This window comes from Phyllopteryx taeniolatus, chromosome 19 (assembly GCF_024500385.1).
Source record: "Phyllopteryx taeniolatus isolate TA_2022b chromosome 19, UOR_Ptae_1.2, whole genome shotgun sequence".
NCBI classification, from domain to species: domain Eukaryota; kingdom Metazoa; phylum Chordata; class Actinopteri; order Syngnathiformes; family Syngnathidae; genus Phyllopteryx; species Phyllopteryx taeniolatus.
Window position 1 is genome coordinate 6,820,175 of NC_084520.1, and position 15,217 is coordinate 6,835,391.

Genomic DNA, 15,217 nt, shown 5'->3' on the forward strand with positions numbered 1-15,217 from the left:
ATTTAGCTGTGGAGTGTAACATCGCTAAAAAGTGGTGGGATCTTTATTTCACAGCAACATAGTATAAGTTTGGATATTTATTTCCGACCTTTAAGCTGCTATGCTGTTGAACTGTTATACCAGAATGTGTCAGGACAGTATGTCTGACATTAATTAGTGGAACGGTGCCATTTTATCGATCGTTAATTCCTGTGTTCTGGCCAACACTCCAGCGTGAATACAGCCCCGCTTACCTGGACCAGAACTTGATAAAAAATATCTCCACTACAGGAGCAGTTCTTTCAACAAGCAATGGGTGACAAAACAGGTCATTTCTTATCACTGTTCCATTAATTTTGCAGAGGAGTGGATGTGAAACCTGCACACAGAGATAGCAATTGTCTGATTTTCTGTATTTAGAGTGCTCATAATTATTCAGAGCAGTGCATGTCTTTTGCTCAGGTTTCCATTGATACATTTACCACACATTAGCAGGCATTCACAGAAAAGATAAAAAGTCCTTATCCATCCATCCATCACTTTTTTACCGCTTATCCGAGGTCGGGTCACGGGGGCTGAGGAGTGTGATCCCCCTGCAGTTGGAACACACCCTCCGGTCCCATTTCTTAAAAAGGGGCATCCCTCACCGTTGGTTTCCACCAACGGGTTCGGGGATTGCCGCCACGACAGGCACCGACCACCTTACGGCCACAGCTCCGGTCGGCCGCCTCAGCAATGGAGGCGCGGAACATGGTCCACTCGGACACGATGTCCCCCGCCTCCCCCGGAACATGAGCAAAGTTCTGTTGGAGGTGGAAGTTTAAACTCCTTCTGACAGGGGATTCTGCCAGACGTTCCCAGCAGACCCTCACAATACGTTTGGGCCTGCCACGTCGGACCGGCATCTTCCCCCACCATCGGAGCCAACTCACCACCAGGTGGTGATCAGTTGACAGGTCCGCCCCTCTCTTCACCAGAGTGTCCATGACATGCGGCCGCAAGTCCGATGACACGACCACAAAGTCGATCATCGAACTGCGACCGAGGGTGTCCTGGTGCCAAGTGCACGTGTGGACACCCTTGTGCTTGAACATGGTGTTCGTTATGGACAGTCCGTGATGAGCACAGAAGTCCAATAACAGAACACCGCTCGGGTTCTGATCGGGGGGGCCGTTCCTCCCAATCGCGCCCTTCCAGGTCTCACTGTCATTGCCCACATGAGCATTGAAGTCCCCCAGCAGAACAATGGAGTCCCCAGCTGGAGCGCTCTTCAGCACCCTCTCCAAGGACTTCAAAAAGGGTGGGTACGCTGAACTCCTGTTTGGTGCATAGACACAAACAACAGTCAGGACCCTTCCCCCCACCGGAAGGCAGAGGTGAACCCCAACATACAGGCGCCGAGTCGGGGGGGCAATAAGTATACCCACACCTGCTCAGCGCCTTTCACCGTGCGCAACTCCAGAGTGGAAGAGAGTCCAACCCCTCTCGAGAAGACTGGTACCAGAGCCCAAGCCGTGTGTAGAGGAGAGTCCGACTATAGCTAGTCGGAACTTCTCGACCTCACACACCAGCTCGGGCTCCTTCCCTGCCAGAGAGGTGACATTCCACATCCCTAGAGCCAGCTTCTGTAGCCGGGGAACGGATCGCCAAGGTCCCCGCCTTCGGCCACCGCCCAGCTCACACTGCACCCGACCCCTATGGCCCCTCCCACAGGTGGTGAGCCCATGGGAAGCACAACCAGTCCATCACAGCAAAACCACCTCCATAACTCACAAGCATTATTCAGAACTAAGGGTAATAATAATAATGAAAAAAAATGTGAGTGCAATACTTGGCTGCAACAGCCTTGCCGCTGTTCATTCAGTCTCAACTAGTCTGTCGTCTAATGAAGAACATGACGTGAGCCAAGGCCGACATCCATGCAGACCTCCACTTTAGACCAGCAGCTCTAGGCAGCATTATTAGGATAGGCTGCTCAGTATGACGCTGGCATGGAAACCGGAATCTAGAACGTTGACAGAGATTCTCCTACCCATCATTTGCATCTTTACACATCAGGCTAGCAAAGTTATAAAGTCGATATCTCTGCATTATTCGTACTGTGTTTACATTTGCTGGACTGGCTGTACCTAGTGAGAATCCTAAAAGGGCAATATTTGAAATAAAACAAAAAATATATTTAAAAAAAGGAACGCTAATTTTTCAAAGTGTAAAACTATAGAAGTAAGCTGCAGCCAGAATGCTGTGTGGATTCTTCAGTGCCGAAATGCCAGACACTTATCTAAACCTCAAAGTCTCTCTCTAAGGGACTCCAAAGTTTTAAATGAGACTGTCGAAAAATTAAAGACTTGGAAACCACATCCCTTGGCTTGCTGTTATGGGACGAGCCACATCCTGCTTTCTCATCCGGGGAAATAGTTTGACCCAGAAATTCAGTAAGTCTGAACTTCTCAGTCTTGCGAGTACAACAGTAAGTTAAGTAAGAGACGAGATCAACAGAATTGGTGCCGGAGAAATCTGATTCAGCAAAGATGGGAAAGTTTGCATTTGAGAGCTACAGTACACTAGAAAAGTTATTACCCTTTTTGGGGGAGACAGGAGGAACATTGTGGAGAAAAAAAACAAACAGCGTGTATGAGAGTGGTACAAAAGTTTTTGGAGGAACTAAACAAAAGACTAATCAGGAAGGTGAAAGATCCGTGATTGTATCTGTAAAGAGCTCAAAAGAAAACTTCAACTACGTTCAGTAATTGCCAAAGTTGAGTAAAACCCCATAGGTAATTTTTTTTAAAATTTTTTTCATTTTGCATCCCCCCAAAACTTCTTTTATTATTTCCATACTCGTGAGTCATCTAAAAACACAATAAACACAGCAAATTGGCTGTTCTTTGTGTATGCTGTGCTTTTATTTGGAAGTAATAAAGGGGAGGTACAAAGATGCCTTCAGAGATGCATGTCACTGAATAATGCTCCAGAGTGCAATTTACTGCTTATTTCTTTGTAGGAAAAAATAGTCCAAGCATGTACTAGCCCACAGTGGCAGCATTATATATTGAGTATCTCAGAGTACGAGGAGGAAAATAGAGCAACATCCCAAAGAAGAAAAACTAAAAGGTAAAACACTCTACGTAACTACAACATAACGTCACTGTACGATTTCAGTTCAGAAAAAGGCACCTGCTCCCATTGCTTTTTAGTCTCTGTGTATGAGTGTGGGCACGTCCACCTGTTCAACCACCCCCTTCTCCCAGTGACGAAATACCACTTCCCGAACCCACTCAACTGGCTACATTCCCATATTCCTGCTGTTTCTGCCAACTGATGCTGTAAAAAGGTGATTTGTGCGTGTTTCTGTGTTTTTGTGTGTGTGTGTGTGCGCGTGTGTGTGTGCGTGGCAGAAAGGTTTAAGGGTTGAATACTCAGAACAGATTTTAAGGTGGGATCATTTTGGTTTGGGTGACATTTTCACATACAGTAACTGTTGGTTTATTTTTCAACTATATGAATATGCTGTGTAGAAATGCTACAACACTGATGTGAGGCAGACTCAAGCCGGATTTACACTGCAGGTCCAAGTTCCCAATTCCAATTTAAAGTCAATATCAGATTTGGTTTTTTTTGGTCTATTTACATGTACATTTTAAGTGACACACATTTATTTGGTAAGGCCTTTCAAATCTTAAAAGACTTGTTTAGCTGTGAAAAAAATAACATCTCAACATGGAACACTACACAAAAATATTCCGTTTTGCCGCCGATCTAGAAACAAGTCCTCCAAGATAGAAATCTTGCGTGATCAAACAAAAACGAACAACAACAAACACTTCCGTATGCAAAAAAACAGCAAAAAAACTGGTAGGAAATGTCTGTTTTTATTTTTTTGTATTGTTGGGCCCGACCCATTGCAGAGCCTATTATCGGGAGAAATTCACTCTCAGACCACAGGATGATCTTATAGGATAATATAAGATAGTCTAGTATTTGTTGTCTTTGGTCAAGAAGGGGCAAAATCGGGACAAAAATTGCCCGATTATCTTTATGTATGCCAAGCACCCAAATGTTTGGATCCATCATTCCTCATAATGAAAAATCAGGTACATTAATACTGTTAACAGAGTCGCAAACATCTCAGGATCAGCAAGATGATTTGCCAAAAATGACTCACTACTTGATGTTATTTTAACACCAGCTCAATGTTTTCACAACGTTACCACAGTCGTGTTGCTGAGGAGGACGAAAAGTAAATGTGTATTCCTTCTTAGTCATCAAAACTGCTAATTCTTACGTTTGTAAAAAGTCATCAAGCTCGCTGACTTTCTGTCACAACATTGACAGTGAGATGTCCAGGCATAAACCAGTTACATTTGATTTGCCTCCGCTGGAAGATTTCGTCACTGACTGAGCAGATGTGTGTTGATATAAACAAGGATGGTGATTGTTGAGTGTGCTTTTTGGTTTGTTGGGCTTCAAGAGTGTGGGCTGGCATGTTTCGATGCGTGAGCAAGGATCTTACATTTTCATGTTATATTTGGGCGCATGAGTGAGTAATAGTTCACCTATATCTCAAATCTCCTAAGTGTGAGTAACTTGCAATTTGAGCAGCATAGTCTACAGAAGCTCTGCTGAATTCCGTCTATGGCAACCGGCATGCTTTCTGCCACCCATATACAGTGGAACCACTAAATGTTATTGTCCCTGAGGTTGTATGACTTAGAAATCCACTTCAAATAATTTTAGTGTAGAAAGATGCCTCTACACACATAAAGGTGCATGATGTTACATAAGAACAGACTGGGTTTGACCTTTGAGGTTCCATTGTCTTTGGATAACTGCAAATAATTATGCTATTGAGAATATTTATGAGCCTGTTTTAAGAAGAATTTGCTTGTTTGTTTAGATTTTTTTGGGTTTGTTTTTTTACATTTTAATATCAAAATACATTTTATACATTTTTTAAAATCTAAAAATTGACTGGGCAGCACAGTGACCTCGTAGTTGGTACATCTGCATTACAGTTCTGTGTGGAGATGATTTATTCTCCCTGTGCTTGCGTGTTTAGTTTTTTTCTTGTGTGAATGGCATGTCCACATATCATAAAGCTTTCAAATGGCATTTACTCTTTCAAGGCGATGTCACATAGAATTTAAACTTGGGTCCTACGGAGAAACTAGTTCTCGCTGAGATTTTGGAAAGAGGAGCTTCAGGATACAAAGAATATGCATATTTCCATGATAGACCCAAGGTAAATATTCTTTGCTTTCACCTATGTAATTGTATTCATGCTGTTTCAGTCTTTCATGTTCCAATGTTTTTAAACGTTAGCTACAAAAAGAAGAAACCAAGCTAAGGTCTTAATCCTACATTAACACCCTTTGCAAGCGGAAAGAGTTAATTTTCTTTGTGCTTATAAAAAGAAAAAAACCCTCCACTGTAGTTCGTCTTGGTCTTGGAATCGATGGTGTTCATTTGCATTCAATTTTCACAGAGATAAATGACTGCACCTGGTGTCGGATGACACCAATCTGCATCTATGCCCGGCCAGGCCCCATGGGTGCATGGCGATTGATTGGCAACAAGCGAAACAGAAAACTAATAGATGGTTGGAGACTTTGGTTTAAGCTTTAGTTTTGATTATCATTCTTTTATTACTTAATTGCTAAATTATCTTGCAAGATTAGGTAAAACATCTGCTGACAAGAGCTGTCAAGATTTGGTGGAAACCTGGGGCACTGAACCGAAGGATCCAGCAGATGAGGTGTGCTTTGAAAAAAGCTTTTTGTTAGTAGTTGGCTCTGGAGATGGGCATAAAAACTGGTTGGTTGATTGGTGGACTGTAAGAGCTATGTTTGGTGGTATTGATTGTTGATTATTGGCATCTTGAAGCAATTGAGGAAAAACTGAGATCACTCGGCCGGTGAAACAATTATTTCAGCATTCATTTTCTCCATGGTGAGTCAATAAAATTTAGCCAAAAGCCCACTTCGTAATTAACACTACCACCACCCACAGGATTGTAGTTAAACAGCATCTGGCACCTCATGATTTTTCAGTCAGGGAAGTCTGACAGACACGTTTAGGACTGGTTTGATCGGCATTCGAGGAGGTTTTAATGTTGCTGTAAAAAATAGTCCCTTTCCAACAATTCACATACAATTCCAACTGTTGCTGTACTCAAAACCAAGATGAAGTCAGTCAAGTATTGATATATTTTTCAGGTAGCAATACACATTTAAAACATTTTAGCCTCTTTAGCAATGCTCTCCCTCTTTACCATTAGTGAAAGAGAATCACAGAAGATTGTGGTATACATGCAGTAGCAACCACTGCCAGTAGCCTCATTCCCTGAATGATACTGACAGCTTCCAGCCCCTATTCAGTGGCTAGCTGCTCCTTTGGTGGTATTTATAGCCACTATTGATCGAGACAGATTTGGCTGAGGAGGAAAAGCAGCACTTGAGATTTAGCCGCTGACGACAGAATAGGATTTGTGAGTCTGAGATGCACATTGCATTTCACAGTCACCTGCGGCTAGAGTGAGGCGGGCCGGAGGCCATCTCTACCTCGCCTGCTAGTTCCACTCCATTAAAATATGCCGTTCAAATGCAATAATCATTGCATATTTAAAAGCTGATGCACTTTCCTCTCAAAACTGCTGAGCTTGTGGTTTCAGCTGGCTCAAACATGGAACGTGGTACTGTAACGTACAGTCGTCAGACTTGACTTTACCATATTAAATTGGGGGATGATGTATTGCGAGAGAAAGCTAAACAAATGGACTGCCAATATTAAGCTGGACTGAGTGGTGCAAGTGTCACAATTTACGATTGTTTGTATATGTGTCATGGCAATGTAAAAATGCAGCCCTATGGGGGGCACAAGCCAGTGCAAACTGTAGGAAGGTCACAAGCCGGATAAATGCAGAGGGTTGCGTCAGGAAGGGCATCTGGCTTAAAACTTTGCCAAACAAATATGAGCGTTCCTCCAAAGAATTCCATACCGGATTGGTCGTGGCCCGGGTTAACAACGTCCGCCACCGGCGCCGTCAACCTGAAGGGCGGCGGTGGAAATTCAGCGACTGTGGATCGAAGTCGAAGAAGAGGTGGAAAACGGGTTCTTTGGCAGAAAGAAAAGAGGAAAGCACAGAGCCTAGAACTGAATGTGAGGACTTTGAATGTTGGAACTATGGCAGCAAAATCTTGGGAGTTGGTTGACATGATGATTAGGAGAAAGGTTGATAGTGTGACTGTCCAGGAGACTAAGTGGAAAGGCAGTAAGACTAGAAGTTTACGGGCAGGGTAAATTATTTTACCATAGTGTAGATGGGAAGAGAAATGGAGTCGGGGTTATTTTAAAAGAAGAGTTGGCAGATTGAGTGATGAGGCTAAAACTTGAAATTGAGGGTGTCATGTATAATGTGATTAGTGGCTATGCCCCACAGGTAAGATGTGACCTATAGGTGAAAGAGAAATTCTGGAAGGAGCTAGACAAAGTAGTTCTGAGCATCCCAGACAGAGAGAGAGTCATGATTGGTGCAGATTGTAATGGACATGTTGGTGAAGGAAATAGGGGTGATGAAGAAGTGATGGGTAAGTACGGCATCCAGGAAAGGAACTTGGAGGGACAGATGGTGGTAGACTTTGCAAAAAGGATGCAAATGGCTGTAGTGAACACTTTTTTCCAGAAGAGGCAGGTGGCAGACGATGTAATCTGAAGGAGGTTACCGACTGCAAGGTGGTGGTAGGGGAGAGTGTGGCTAGACAGCATAGGATGAGGATGGTGTTGTGTAAAATGACTCTGGTGGTGGGGAGGAAGATTAGGAAGACAAAGGCAGGACGAGTGTTGTGCACCTTTTGGGCAAGAGGTAAGACAGGCTCTCGGTGGACAGGAGGAGCTTCCAGAAGACTGGACCACTGCATCCAAGGTGATCAGAGAGGCAGGCAGGAGAGTACTTGGTGTATCTTCTGGCAGGAAAGGGGAGAAGGAGACTTGGTGGTGGAACCTCACAGTACAGGAAATCATACAAGGAAAAAGGTTAGCTAAGAAGAAGTGGGACACTGAGGAGAGGCGAAAAGGAATACATTGAGATGCGACATAGGGCAAAGGTAGAGGTGGCAAAGGCCAAACAAGGGTCATATGATCACATGTATGCCAGGTTGGACACTAAAGAAGGAGAAAAGGATCTATACAGGTTGGCCAGACAGAGGGATAGAGCTGAGAAGGATGTGCAGCAGGTGAGGGTGATTAAGGATAGAGATGGAAATATGTTGACTGGTGCTAGTATTGTGCTGTATAGATGGAAAGAATACTTCGAGCATTTGATGAATGAGGAAAATGAGAGAGAAAAGGCAAGTGTGGTGGACCAGGAAGTGGCAATGATTAGTAAGGGGGAAGTTGAGAAATATAGAGGAATAAAGTTGATGAGCCACACAATGAAGTTATGGGAAAGAGTAGTGGAGGCTAGACTCAGGACAGAAGTGAGTATTTGCGAGCAACAGTATCGTTTCATGCCTAGAAAGAGTACCACAGATGGAAAAGTACAGAGAAGATCAGAAGGAGCTACATTGTGTCTTTGTAGATCTAGAGAAAGCCTATGACAGAGTACCCAGAGAGGAACTGTGTTACTGCATGCGGAGGTCTGGAGTGGCAGAGAAGTATGTTAGAATAATACAGGACATGTAAAAGGGCAGCAGAACAGGTGTGTGGTGTGCTGTAGGTGTGACAGACAAACTTAAGGTGGAGGTGGGACTGCATCAGGGATCAGTCCTGAGCCCCTTCCTGTTTGCAGTGGTGACAGATAGGCTGGCAGATGAGGTTAGACTGGAATCCCTGTGGACCATGATGTTTGCAGATGACATTGTGATCTGCAGTGAAAGCAGGGAGCAAGTGGAGGAATAGTTAGAAAGATGGAGGCATGCACTGGAAAGCAGAGGAATGAAGATTAGCCGAAGTAAAACAGAATATTGTGCATGAATGAGAGGGGTGGTGCGGGAAGAGTGAGGCTACAGGGAGAAGAGATAGCAAGGGTGGAGGACTTTAAATACTTGGGGTCAACCGCCCGGTGCAATGGTGAATGTGGTCAGGAAGTGAAGAAACGGGTCCAAGCAGGTTGGAACGGGTGGAGGAAGGCGTCAGTTGTGTTATGTGACAGAAGAGTCTCTGCTAGGATGAAGGGCAAAGTTTATAAAACAGTGGTGAGGCCAGCCATGATGTGCGGATTAGAGACAGTGGCACTGAAGAGACAACAGGAAGCAGAGCTGGAGGTGGTGAAAATGAAGATGTTGAAGTTCGTGCTCAGAGTGACCAGGTTGGATAAAATTAGAAATTAGCTCATCAGAGGGACAGCCAAGGTTCGATGTTTTGGAGACAAAGTTAGAGAGAGCAGACTTCGATGGTTTGGACACATCCAGAGGAGAGAGAGTGAGTATATTGGTAGAAGGATGATGAGGATGGAGCTGACAGGCAAGAGAGCTCGAGGAAGACCAAAGAGAAGGTTGATGGATGTCGTGAGGGAAGACATGAGAGCAGTTGGTGTTCGAGAGGAGGATGCAGGAGATAGGCTTACATGGAAAAGGATGACGCGCGGTGGCGACCCCTAATGGGACAAGGCGAAAAGAAAAGAAGAAGAGTGTCATGGCAACGTAAAGAAAAAAACTGCATCTTTAGATCGTTATCAGCCTCATCCAAATGTGTATAAAAATCACATCAGATATCTGCCAATGGGAATGTAGCATAAATGTACAAATATAAAGTAAACACCCGCTCTTTGTGGGATAAGTTTACAGGCAATAGGCGATTAACGCCCCCCCCCCAAAAAATATTTTTAACTGTCTATTTTTAAACTAATGTGAAAGCATATATGGTACATTAGTGTTGATGCTTCAACAAGTAAATAATTGCCGCTACCAGCCGCTGTTTTACTGCGACGTTTAATGTAAATTAAACCTGCAATGTAAATGTAGCCTAAGACTACATTAAGATCTCACCTCAATTGAGGTATGACCTACAATTTTCATGAAGGACAAGCATGATTACATGGACAGTGCTTCCCCACTGTTGAGGGACAAGCGCAAGAAGAAAGCAATGGGGACATAAAGTTCAGAATTTTGAACGTGAAGCAGTCTCCTGCATCCCTTCGAAATAGCAGTTTCTGATGAATGTTTTAGATCGCGAGGTAACAGCGGGACCCTGGGTCGAGGGTTAACAGCAAGAGGTTGGCAAGCGCACAGAACCGATTACTATCTCAGGGCTAGATTTGTGCATCATACTGACTGACTGCCTTCTTGCAGGAAAATAATTTTGCCGTTACAGCCAAAGGTGGAAAGTGTAGAACTACCATGAAAGGTTAGCTGGCAAACAAAAAATGGTGATGAAGAATAAGTCAAAAATAGATGAACAAAGAATGAGCATGTTAATATGATGCTGATCTTGGTATTCTACCACACGTTCAGCTAGCAGTTAAGTGAGTACTACATTATTCTTTCTTTACTCACTGCTATTTGCATTTTAGTTTGAAGAGGGGCAAGGAGTTAGAACACAGGACAAGAGACGATCCTTGTTATTTTGATTGACGAAACCTGCTTTGGAAACTAGACAATGAAAGTTTTAAGCTAATCACTAACAATAAAAAGCATCACTAAAACAAATCTGACTGACTGCGCGCACGTGTGTAATTCAACATTACAATGTGAATTGTTCTGGCGTCAGTTTTTAAAACAAATAAAAATAATACAAATGTAAATACAGTGCTTTTATTATCATTATGAACTTTTCTACAGTAAAAAGACAAAACCAGCAGACTGTCGGTGGTGGTGTGATTTTATATTGTTATTATGTGTCGAAGAAATTAAGTTTATTTTTTCTTCAGTTACTGTTATCCTGATACTATTATTGGCAAAATATTTTGATAATATAAAACTCTGTCCGATTTCCACCTATATTGTGGAGCGCAATTTTAGCCTTCCAATGGGATCACTTTCACATCGTCTCAAACTCCTTCTATTGACTGTAGCCATGTTACTGAAGGTCGGAGCATCTTATCCAGTGGAGAAGTTCGACAACCGAGCTACCCCATGTGGCAACAAATCGATGACCTCACGAAGTTAAGACAAAGCAACTGGGTTTGGACCACCGTATGATCATAGACAACAGCAGGGAGCAGATATACTGAGCAAAAGCTTATTGAAACAAAAGTGTAATGTATAAGCACCGCACATGGCGTGAACATTGAGATCAAAGCATCAAGATACAAAAGGAACCAACATTTGCGGCCTGATTTGCTTAACGGTGAACACTCTGACATCAATCAATTCTCGTTGACTTATTGGAGTCCACCGAGTGAAAACAGACATGCTGAGACTATCTTTGGACAACCCGAGGCTGACTAATGGAAAACCTGAAGACTTGTAGCCCAGACGCAAATAATCGTAGATTGACGGATTACACAACTAGGTGGTCACGTCTAAAAATATGTGTGTGTGTGTGACGTTAGACAGGGAAACCTAATTAATAGTTGCACTTTTCTTTTTTTACTGTGTGGAGATTGTGATTTAGTCTATGTCAACGATCCATCAAAGGTATGTATGCAACACAGCATAGGAAGCAACAAAACAGTTTAATCAAAGCCAGTTTTAATCAAAGCCATCTTGTTACACAACATGCAAACTTCACACAGGAAGGCCGGACCCGAGGTTCGAACCCCCAAACTCAGAACTGTGAGGCAGATGTGCTAACCACTCAGTCACGCCTCCCTAATTTGTAGATTTTCTACTCTAATATACCTGTAAATGGGATGGAAAAAAAAAATCCCTCCAAAGCTTCAAGATATAGCGACTGGACAGCAAAATCTTGATATGGGCATCTCTGACAAATTTAGGTTTGAGGCCTATTTAAAAATCATGAGGTATGAATCTTAAAAGAGCGGAAGAGGAAAAGTACATGGGTCTTTTGTAGATAGGTAGCTCTGAGCTTTGGCTTCTTCAGCTGATGCAACATTCAGCGAGTGATTCACTTGCTTTAAATCACTGGCACTGTGTTTGAAATGCAGAGGAAAGGCCTTAAGGTTGTTCACGTGGGTAGATGGTAGTGGAAGTAATTGCATTAAAGCTTGTTTTGTTTCAACCGGGCAAGTACTTTAGGATGAGGTGAGAATTTTACAACCCCAATTCCAATGAAGTCCTTCATTATAAATGAATCAGTTGAGTAATTCATCATGATTACTTTTAAAAAGATGTCTGCAAAGATCAAAGATGTGAGAAGATCAAACGTTGATACAATGCAGTTTCTCAACACTAAATTGCACACATTCCAATGAAGTTGGGACGTTGTGTTAAACAAATAAAAACAGAATACAATGATTTGCAAATCATGTTCGACCTATATTTAATTGAATACAATAAAAAGACAAGATATTTAATGTTCAAACTGATAAACCTTATTGTTTTTAGCAAATAATAATTAACTTTGACTTTTATGGCTGCAACACATTCCAAAAAAGCTGGGGCAGGGTCACGTTTACCACTGTGTTACATCACCTTTTCTTTTAACAACATTCAATAAACATTTGGGAACTGAGGACACTAATTGTTGAAGCTTTGTAGGTGGAATTCTTTCCCATTCTTGCTTCAGCTGTTCAACAGCCGTTGTGGTATTTTACACTTCATAATGCGCCACACATTTTCAATGGGAGACAGGTCTGGACTGCAGGCAGGCCAGTCTAGTACCCGGACTCTTTTACTACGACACCACACCTTTGTAACGTGCAGAATGTGGTTTGGCATTGTCTTGCTGAAATAAGCAGGGGCGTCCATGAAAAATACGTTGCTTGGATGGCAGCATATGTTTCTTCAAAACCTGTATGTACCTTTCACCATTAATGGTGCCTTCACAGATATATATGTAAGTTACCCATGCAATTGGTACTAACACAGCCCCATACCATCACAGATGCTGGCACAGTCCATCTTAGATGAGCTCGGGCCCAGAAAAGCCAGCGGCGTTTCTAGGTGTTGTTGATAAATGGCTTTTGCTTTACATTATAATACAGTTCCAAGTTGCACTCAAGTGTTCCTGAGCCCATGTGGTGATATCCTTTACACATTGATGTCTGTTTTTCATGCAGTGCCGCCTGAGGGATCGAATGTCACGGGCATTCAATGTTGGTTATCGGCCATGCAGTGATTTCTCCACATTCTCTGAACCGTTTGATGATATTACGGACCGTATATGATGAAATCCCTAAATTCCTTGCAATTGTACGTTGAGGAACATTGTCCTTAAACTGTTCGACTATTTTCCCACGGACTTGTTCACAAAGAGGTGAACCTCGCCTTGAGCCATTCAGGGAAGCTCCTTTTATACCCAATCATGGCACCCACCTGTTCCCAATTAGCCTGTTCACCTGTGGGATGTTCCAAACAGGTGTTTGATGAGCATTCCTCAACATTCTCAGTCTTTTTTTGCCACCTGTCCCAGCTTTTCTGGAACATGTTGCAGCCATAAAATTCTAAGTTAATGATTATTTGCTAAAACAATAAAGTTTTATCAGTTTGAACATTAAATATAATGTCTTTGTAGTGTATTCAATTCAATATAGGTTGAACATGATTTGCAAATCATTGTATTCTGTTTTTATTTAGGTTTAACACAACGTCCCAACTTCATTGGAATTGGGGTTGTAATATTACAATCAGAACACTTGGTCAAAAGTTGGTGCTGTGGTATTTCATATTACAGTTTTGTACAAGGATCATTGGAATATGGACCACAATCAAATCTGCATTAATTATATCAATAGGTATGTGACTCAAATTTTTAACTGCTAGTGATGGACTTAGATGCATTAAACATGTTTTTAACAAACTGAAAAAAATATATCAAATGCTGAACTGAATGCATATAATTATCCACTAAAATGTCTTGCTGGAATCCTTCAAAAAAAAATGTAGCTTTAGCTTCATGGCAAAATGGATGAAATGGATGAAATGTGCAAAGTCATGTTGTCATGACAGTTTCTTTAAGGTGTTTTTTTTAGCCTTTAATTCACATCTACCAAGGTGGAAATGTGTGGCTTGTCCTGTACGATGTGACAACAAAAATATCAGGAAAGCCTACTAGAACATCCGAATTTTATTTGAGGTCAATTAGAGGCACTTGAAATAGTGTCAGGTGTGGTCAAACCTGAGTTTGATTGTGATTTGCTCATTCTGAACACAGCCACATGCCCAGTTATAAGAGGGCGTGCACATTTGTGCAACAACATTATCTCTGTTGTTTATTTTTACTTCCCCTCTCAAAGATTTTTCCTTTTGTTTTTCAGTTGATTTGTACAGGTTATAGAGTAAATAACGAAAATTACACATAACTCATTCACTGCCAGCCCTCCCAGTTAACATGCATATTTGTTGTATACAGCTGTTAATGGCAGTGACATTAATATTGTAATTTATGAAAACATAGTAATGACATAATTAAATATAATGAGAAGAATTAAACAGTTTGTGCACCGTGATTAATTAATTGCAGCTCCTTTTGGTGTGCGCGACTTGGCCACCGGGCAGTATAATACAGTCATGCAGACAGACAAAGAAGAGTTTCACTCAACTGTAATATTTATCTTTTTTCCCAGAAGATGAAGAATATATGGCTGTGAGTATTGTTTTTTTGGTTTTTTTTTTGTATTTCCACGTGTTGCTGCCCCATTTGTGTTCAAACGTCCCTTCTAAAATGGTAAATGGGCTTGCACTTGTAAAGCGCTTTTCTACCTTCAAGGTACTCAAAATGCTTTACCACTGTCTCATTCCCCTACTGATGACACAGCATCAGGAGCAACTGGGGGTTTAGTATCTTATTCAAGGACACTTCGACAACACCACGATGTAGATGCTATTCATTAGCCCGTCTACATTATTACACTGCAATTTTTCGTTTTAAATTTAGTTTGACAGTAAACCACAAAGACCTGGCATTTGATTAGGGGTGTGGAGACTTTTTATATCCACTGTACCTTTTGGCTTTGACATCACATCAGGGGTGTTACAACTGGGGGGCGTGAGTGTTTCATAGAGTGTAGCGGCTCCGGATCTTGGGCCAGCCTAGCTGATCAGAACTGCTTGGATGCTCACAGACACTTCCATCCATCCAGCCATCCATCCATTTTCTACCGCTTATCCGAGGTCGGGTCGCGAGGGCAGTAGCTTTAGCAGGGACGCCCATACTTCCCTCTCCCCAGCCACTTCATTCA

At 42.2% G+C, this 15,217-nt stretch overlaps 1 protein-coding gene across 3 annotated transcripts in view; it reads right to left on the reverse strand.

The window, feature by feature from the left end:
* The window catches only part of snx29 (sorting nexin 29), a 136,197-nt gene that overhangs the window by 103,738 nt on the left and 17,242 nt on the right, over window positions 1-15,217 (reverse strand). The window lies entirely within an intron of this gene.